Genomic DNA, 9,135 nt, shown 5'->3' on the forward strand with positions numbered 1-9,135 from the left:
CTTGAAGCCAAGGAATTGGAACATAGCATGGTGGAATGCAGAATGTGTCTTGAGAGACGTGACACATTCGCAATTCTCCACAGCATTTATCTTTGTCTTTGTGCTAAATTTGCCAGATGTTTTTTGTTGACTGCGAAATTCTCTCGTAATTCTAATTTTACAAGGAGACTGGAAGAAAATGGCTGATAGTGGCATTTAAATATAATTCTGTAAATATAGAACCAAAGAAATTTATAGGTCAGAAGGAGGCCACTTGCCCCATAACATCCATGTTGCCCAAAAATGGACTTTATGTTAATCTCAGCTTGAAGAGCTCCTCATGTGCTTATTTAGGTACTATTAAATGTGGTGGGGGTTTATGTCTCCATCAAACTTTCAAGCAGAATTCCCTCCCCTAATTTCTCAATTCTACTCTAATCCTTCTATATTTAATCTCAAAGTCAAATCGAGTTTATTGCCATATGCACAAGTACCTGTATGCACAGGTGCAATGAAAAACTTACTTGCAGCAACATCACAGGCACATAGCATCATATAAGCAGCATTCACAAGAAAAACATACATTAAACACAATTTTTACAAGAAGGAACACAATTAGAACAAAACAAAAACAAAGTCCATTTTAGTGCAAAGTGATCAAAGTGGTTATGGTGTTGCCAAACTGTAGTGATTAGGGTTTTGCTGGTTGGTTCAAGAACGAAATGGTTGAAGGGAAGTAGCTGTTATTGAACCTGATGGTGTGGGACTTCAGGCTTTTGTACTTCCTGCCCGATGGTAGCTGTGAAAAGAGGGTATGGCCCGGATGGTGGGGATCTTTGATGATAGATGTTGCCTTCTTGAAGCAGCACCTCCTGTAGATACTACCAGTGGTGGGGAGGGATGTCCCTGTGATGCATTGGGCAGAGTCCACTACTCTCTGCAGCTCCTTGCATTCCTGTGCATTCGAATTGCTGTACCAGACCATGATGCAACCAGTCAGGATACTTTCAACATCACATCTGTAGAAGTTTGTTAGAGTTCAGTGACAAGCTGAACCTCCTTAACCTCCTAAGAAAATAGAGACTTTGGCATGCTTGCTGACTCTCTCCACCACTGATTCCCCCAATGTAGACTGGCACATGTTTGCCCTCCTTCCCCTTCCTGAAGTCAACAATCAGCTCTTTAGTTTTGATGATGTTGAGCGAGAAGTTGTTGTTGTGGCACCGCTGAATCAGGTGCCCTATCTCGCTCTGCTAAGCTGACTCATTGCCACCTGTGATTCATCCAACAACTGTAGTGTTGTTGGCGAATTTGAAAATGGCATTGGCCTGTACTTAGCCACACAGTGATGTGTGTATAGAGAGTAGAGCAGGGGACTAAGCACGTAACCTTGAGGTGCACCTGTGTTGATGATCAGTGAAGAGAAGATGTTGTTACCAATCCTCACTGACTGAGGTCTGTCGATGTGTAAGTTGAGTATGCAGTTGCAGAGGGAGGTACAGAGGCCCAGGTCTTGAAGCTTGATGATGAATTTGAATGGGATGATTGTGTTGAACGTTGAGCTGTAGTCGATGAACAGCAGCCTGATGTATGAGTTTCTGTTGCCCAGATGATTCAGAGCAGAGTGAAGAGCCAGAGAAATTGCATCTGCTGTGGTGGTAGGCAAGTTGAAGTGGATCTAGGTCATCTCTGAGGCAGGAGTTGATTTGCAGTATAACCAACCTCTCGAAGCACTTCATTATGGTTGATGAAAGTGCTACCGGACTGTAGTCATTGAGGCAGGTCACCACACACTTCTTGGGCACTGGTACAATGGATGCCTTTTTGAAGCAGCTGGGAACCTCAGACCACAGAAGTGAGAGATTGAATATGTCCGTAAATATTCCAGCCAGTTAATCTGACCCCTAGTTATTGTTCTGTCTGCTAAGGGAAATAGGTCATTACTGTTCACCCTGTTTAAGCTTCTGATAAATGTATAGACATTAATCCAATCTCTCCCCAGTCTCCTTTGTTCCAAAGAAAATGATCCTAGCCTAGCCAGTCTTTCCTCATTTCCTGCTAAGTTTACATTTGTGTTTAAATAGTTCAAATGAGAATTTATGTGAACATTCTGACAAATGTGCTAAAACTTGCGCTCAGGGAATTAATCACATTGATGAGTCCAGCACCAGTGGGAGAGAGAGAATGTGGCTGAATTCAAAGCACCATTAGTGAAAGAAAAAACATTCATGCTTCCTCTTGTTTGTGGATTGAGCGGAGTGCAAAGAAACGCAACGAAGAAGAGCAAAATAGAAAAAATCTTGAATTTAATAACCATCAAAAAGTGAAGTGTAACATTTTGTCAAACAATTTTATGATTGCAGTAGCATGCTTCTCTTTTTTATTCTCTTGAAGTGGACAATAGTCGCACAGCTACATATCCCCTAGTCTTCCTGAGCAGAGGATAGTGACCTTTTTACTGGAATTGTTATGGCCCTTGATCATGTTCAGTAGGAAATTCCAGAATTTCACCCAACAACAATAAAGGTACAGCACTGTAACATAGAACATAGAATATTACAGTACAGGAATAAGCCCTTTGGCCTAAGATGTCTGTGCTGACCATGATGTCAATTTAAACTAATTCCATCTGCCTGCACATGGTCTATATCCCTCCATTCTCTGCCTGTTCAACAAAATGCCTCTTAAGTGTTGCTACTGTATCTGCTTCTACCACCTCCCCTGGCAGTATGTTCCTGGAACCTACCACTCTCTTTGTCGGAAACTTGCTTTGTAAGTCTCCTTTAAATTTTCCCCCCTCTCACCTTAAAGCTATATCCTCTAATATTTTTGACATTTCCATCCTGGGAAAATGACTCTGACAATCTGAAGTCCTACATCACCAGGTTCAAGAACAGCCTCTTCCCTTCAACCATTTGGTTCTTGAACCAACCCGCACAAGCCTGATCACTACCTCCGGATAGCAACACTATGACAACTTTGCACTATAATGGACTTTGTTTTTTTTTGTTCTATTTGTGTTCTTTCTTGTAAAAGTTGTGTATAATTTATGTTTAATTTATTTTTTTGTGTATGTTGTGTCTCTGATGCTATGTGTCTGTGATGCTGCTGCAAGTAAGCTTTTCATTGCAACTGTGCATATATGTACTTGTGCATATATAATAAACTTGACTTTGACATTGACTGTTTTGTAGAGATGGTGGGGTGGGCAGGCAGTGGGGTGGAGGTGGAACGAAGGGACTATCCGTGATTAGGTGCAGCCTTAGGTAGTGGTGATGCTGGCAGAGAGAGGATGGTGACTGCTTGTTAGTTGCAATTGATCTGTCAGGAGGAGATGTAATTAGAAGGAGATGCATGAAAATGGAGGAGAAAGGAAAAAAGGCTGGAACTGTGAAATGCTGGAAATTTGAAAAAAACAGATTTTTGGAATTACTCAGCACAATAGGTGTCATCAATGGAGAAAGAAAAGCATAGCTAATGTTAAAGTTTGACTACCTTTCATCAGAACCAGCCAGTGCTGTTGCAAACTGGAAAGGCTGGTTATCTGAAACTATTGAATTTGGTTAGTCCTGGAGGCTCTAACACACTTTGCTTGAAGATGAGATGTGGTTTTTCAAATTTATGTTGGACTTCATTGGAGCAGTGTCAGACCAAATACAAAGAGGTTAGTGGGAATGGTCAGTGTCAGCTCTGTCCCCCCCAACAATCTGCATTTGATTTCTCCAGTGTAGTGGAGAGCACATTGTGGGAATATGGCAGAGGTAAGGTCATTCATAAATGACAGTGTTTGTGAATAACTGAAAGTATGTAAGGATAACCTAAACAGTCGTGGGAAACACAGGTCACACAAGATAAAGAAGGAACACAGAAGTTGCATTTATGAATCAGTTAAATTATTTGGAGACTGGAGAGACAGAAGTGACTGATCTTCTTTGAAACTGTTAGAAGTTAAAGTAATAGGGAACAATAGATTGATGAGAATAATAGGAAAGTGACTTAATAGTGTTGACAAGAGTTAAGTAGAGCTGTAGCTGTCAGCTTTTGAGATATCACTGAGCAATGCATGCCTTCTCCAATAACTCTAAGGATGTAAACTTCATCTATGCCTTTCAGCATGTCTTCTTACTTTTTTCTCCTTTATACCACAAAAGTTTCCCTTGAAAGATTTTCCTTCAACCATTTCTTGTATTAATGAGTTCCATATTCTCTAAAACAGGAAGATTTTATTAGAAAATGTTTCAGCTAGAGACTTTATAGATTGATACAAAAGGTCTGAAAATCCAGAGTTATACCATGACTACATTTACCCATGCTATTGCCATCTCCTGGTGTTTATGGGGTTTAATGTGAGGGGAACTCACTTACATGGAAGTGGCTTATCTTTCCTGACTCACTGCACTGGCCCCATCTCCTCTGACACTGTACCATCCTTAACAAAGCCAGCAGCAATTTCCAGTCACAGCTTGGGACACAATGCATCCCAGCCTTGGTTTTGTTTCCAATCTTTTCCTGTGGAAACCTAAAGATGCTGTTGTGGGAATATGTTCTTGGAATATTGAGCAGTATCATTAACACGGTTAAATTCCTGTCATAAAACTGCCGCTCTACGCTGCATTACACCTGGTGCTCCAGTACTCCCTGATGCCTGTCTCTGTGGTACTGCTGTTAGCAGCAACTACTCAATATAATTATCATTAGGAAGCCACAGATCCTAAAGATTTTATTTGAGTGATTCATTTTAAAGCAGCTCCTTTTTCTGATTAATTGTTGTGTCGTTATTTTTCAACCGATACAACTGTTTTCTTTCTCATTTTGAAATTCATTTTTGACAGGCTTGTTACTCTGAGATGTACAAGTTTCTCACTTAAACTCATTGAGTCCATCATTACTGGCAACAGCTCAGTAACATTTGTTCAGAACTCATTTTTCATCATGTCTTAGATTGTCACTTTTATTTCCCATAACAATTTGTCATGTGTTTCTCATCCCTCAACAGTGACCCATTCTCATTTGTGACTGAAATATAGGGGCAGAATTTAGGGTAACCGATATAAAAAAAATGACAAGATTGTTGGACTAGTCTTGGATCATTGAATTTTCATCAATTTTTGTTCTAGAAATTGCTGCAAGTGGGTGTTTGAAACAATGCTGCGCCCTCTACAGGGAAGTGAAATTGAGATAGAAGCTGAAGCATGATATTGAATAACAGATGGGGGTGGGGGGGTGGGGTGCAGGCAGTGAGACTTGCTCCTGTTCCTTACACTTACTTACACTTATGTTCTAATCATATCTTTGAATTACAGAATAGCAACACCATAGAAGAAGAATAATGCAAACAAAACAAAACCAGAAAATCTGGAATAAAAACTTCCTTCAAAAACACATTACAGCAGTAAAAAGATAAATAAACATATTTATTTTTGAACTGAGATTCATATGTAAGACAGCATTCTTAAGCAAGTTACATGTTGAAACTTTAAGCTGCTGATATAACCTGTACAGACTGAATGTTTCAGAGCATTGTTACATTGTTCCACTGCACAATCTCAGTGCCTCATTGTTTGAATGAACTGCCAAATTTTGAAGTCGAGGGGAGGCATGAGTGACTGCTGGAATCAGGAAGAAAAAATAAACTGCTGGAATAACTCAGGGGGCAAGCAGTTCCAAAGATTCACCACTCTCTTTCTCCTCATTTCAGTCTAAATGGCCTAGCCCTTATTTTGAGACTGTGACTCTTAGTTCTAGACTCTAATGCCAGGGGATACATCCTCCCACACCTACCCTGTTGAGCCCTCTTTATATATTTAAATTAGGTCACCTCTGATTTTTAACTATACAAAGAGTAGGGGCTTAGCCTATACAATCTCTCCTCTAAGGCTGTCCTGCCATCCTAGGAACCAGCCTGGTGAATCTTTATTCCAATCCCTCTACAGAAAGTTTATTCTTATTTTTAGTGCAAGGAGACTAAAATTGTACAAAATATTCCAGGTGTGGACCCAACAAGGCCCTAAAGAATTGTAGTAAGACAACTTTGTCCATCCACTATCACATCCTTCAACATAATTTCCCAATTTACCACAGCCAAATTTGGAGAAGAAAGTCATCAGTCCTTACCCAGTTTGGCCTGTTTGTATCTTCGGACCCATGGCAACACACCAAAATATTTTGAGCAGTTCATGAGATTGGCTCACCACCACCTTCTCAGGGCATTAAGGATGGACAATGTGTGCTGGCTTTGACCGCAATGCACACATCCTGTGAATGAATTAAAATACAACCTGCCATCATACTGCATAAACAGATGTTTGTACATAAATTAATGTAACAGTTAATGTTTCAATACCTGGAGTTAACAGAGATTAACATTCTTTTGTAATGAGTGTTACACTGTTAATTAGCTTTTGCATAAATTAAGATGCTAATTAGCACTTGCGTAAATTAATTTAGCATTTTGGATAACATAAATAAATAGATTTTACAGACATTCCTACTCATTGTGATACTACAGAGTTTATTCTGAACTTTTTTTTTGTTTTTTCATCATTTAATATGGCCCAGGTTGCATCAAAGGAACAACACACAAAGTGCTGTAGGAGCTCAGCAGGTCAGGAAGCATCCATGGAGGGAAATGAACAGTCGACGTTTCAGGTTGGGACCCTTCATCAGGACCGGAAAGGAAGAGGGCAGAAGCCAGAATAAAAGGGTGGGGGGGAGGAGCACGAGCTGGTGGGTGATAGGTGAGTCCAGGTGAGAGGGGAAAGTATGTAGGTGGGGGAGGGGGAGTAGGAATGATGTGAGAATCTGGGAGGTGCTAGGTAGAAGAGGCAAAGGGCTGAAGATGATGGAATCTGAAAGGAAAGGACAGTGGACCATGGAATAAAGGGAAGGAAGTGGGGAACCAGAGGGGGGAAGGTGTGGGTGATGGGCAGGTCGTGAGGGTGGGGAAGGGGAAAGAGAAGGGGTAATGGGGCTAGAGGGATAAGGGAAAACAAAAAGGGGGCGGTGGAACTGAGAGGAGAGGTTACCGGAAGTTAGAGAAATCGATGTTGATGCTGTCAAGATGAGGTGTTGTTCCTCTAATCTGTGTTTAGCCTCAATTTGGCAGTACAGGAGGCAGTGGACAGACATGTCAGTGTGGGAATCACCTCCCAGCTTCTCACATCATTCCCACTTCCCCCCTCCTCCCACCTACCTATCTTTTCCCCTCTCACCTGGATTCACTTATCACCTGCCAGCTCGTGCTCCTCCCCCTTCCCCCACCCTTTTATTCAGACTTTCCAGTCCTGATTGTTCATTTCCCTCCATAGATGCTGCCTGACCTGCTGAGTTCCCCCAGTGCTTTGTGGGTTCCTCCAGATTCCAGCACCTGCAGACTTCCTTGTGTCTTGCATCAAAGGAAGTTTTTTCAATTCTTTACATGTCATAGAACAGAAAAGTACAGCACAGGAACAGGCCCTTTAGCCCAAGATGCCTGTGCCAACCATGATGCCAATTTAAACTAATCCCACCAGTTGATACACGGTCTATCTCCCTCCATCCCCCGCCTGTCCATGTGCCTGTCTGAATGCTGATTAAATGTTGCTATTGCATTTGCTTCCACCACCTCTCCTGGCAGCACATTCCAGACACCTACCATTTTCTGTGTGTAAAAAAAACCTGCCTCACAAATCTGCTTCAAACTTTCCCCCTCTCACAAATCTATGTCCTCCAGTATTTGATATTTCCACCCTGGGAAAAAGAGTCTGGCTATCTACCCTATCTATTCCTCTCATAATTTTATGTACTTCTATCAGGTCACCTCTCAGCCTCTGACGCTCCAGAGAAATCAATCCAAGTTTGCCCAACCACTCCTTATATTTAATACTTTCTAATCCAGGCAACATACTGGTGAACCTCTTTTGCACCCTCTCCAAAGCCTCAATATCCTCCCTGTAATGCAGCGAGCAGACTGCCACAATACTCCATATGTGGCCTGACCAAAGTTATATACAGTTCCAATATGAATTCCCAACTTTTATATTCAATGCTCTGACCCATAAAGGCAAGTAAGCGGTATGCCTTCTTTACCACCCTATCTACTTGTGTTGTCACTTGTAGGAAGCTATGGACTTGTACCTCTGTATGTCAATGCTCCTAAGAGCCTTGCCATTCACTGTATACTTTCGTCTCCCATTTGACCTCCCAAAGTGCAACACCTCATTCTTGTCTGAATTAAAACTCCATCTGCCATTTCTCTGCTCACATTTCCAACTGGTTTATATCCTGCTGTATCTTTAGATAACCTTCCTAACTATCCACTGCTCTGCCAATTTTCATATCGTCTGCATACTTACTAATAAGCCCACCTACATTTTCGTCCAGACCATTTATATAAATCACAAACATAAGTCCCAGCACTGATCATATGGAGAGAAATGTTAAAAAAGATACAAATTTGCAGTTTGTTCAGTTTCAGGGCAGGGGAGTCTAGGACTAGAGGACACAGGTTAAAGGTGAGGGGGAGAAACTAAAGGCGATCTGAGGGGTAAGTTTTTCATAGAGGGTGGTGAATATTTGAAAGGAGCTGCCAGAAGAAGTAGTGGAGGCAGATCCTATTAGAACATTTAAAAGGCATTTGGACAGGTACTTGGATAGGAAAGGAGTAAAGGGATACAGGCCTCATGCAGGCAAATGAAATTAGCAGAGATAGGGATCATGGTCGACATGGACAAGTTGGGCCGAAGGGCCCATTTCTGTGCTGTACTTTTCTATGATTCTCTGATACAGTATTACATTGTGTGCTTTCTTACAAATGCTTTTTTTAATGTAAACTAGCTAAAATCGCTTAATATTTTTGAGATTAAAAAGTCCATTTTCTTCTTAGTTTTGGTCAAAGTGTACACCTTTTTTCCAAAACACCTTTTTTTTATTGTATTTTAATCAATGTTTTGAAGTGTTTGCTGATAGGTTGGGTATTGGCAAACACAGGTGTGGTCAATCATAAAGTGGCTGTTAACTTTTGTAATGAAACTAAAGTTCAGTGTGTCTGTGTTGATAAGAACAGGGCTAAACGAAGTAATTCTCTTCACTACATAAATTACAGGGGATGATGAATGATGACTGTTGGCTGAACAGCTGTTGCTATTGTGTCAGGAAGCACATAAAATTTATGCTGTC

The sequence above is a fragment of the Pristis pectinata genome, chromosome 6, assembly GCF_009764475.1.
Source record: "Pristis pectinata isolate sPriPec2 chromosome 6, sPriPec2.1.pri, whole genome shotgun sequence".
Classification (NCBI taxonomy): domain Eukaryota; kingdom Metazoa; phylum Chordata; class Chondrichthyes; order Rhinopristiformes; family Pristidae; genus Pristis; species Pristis pectinata.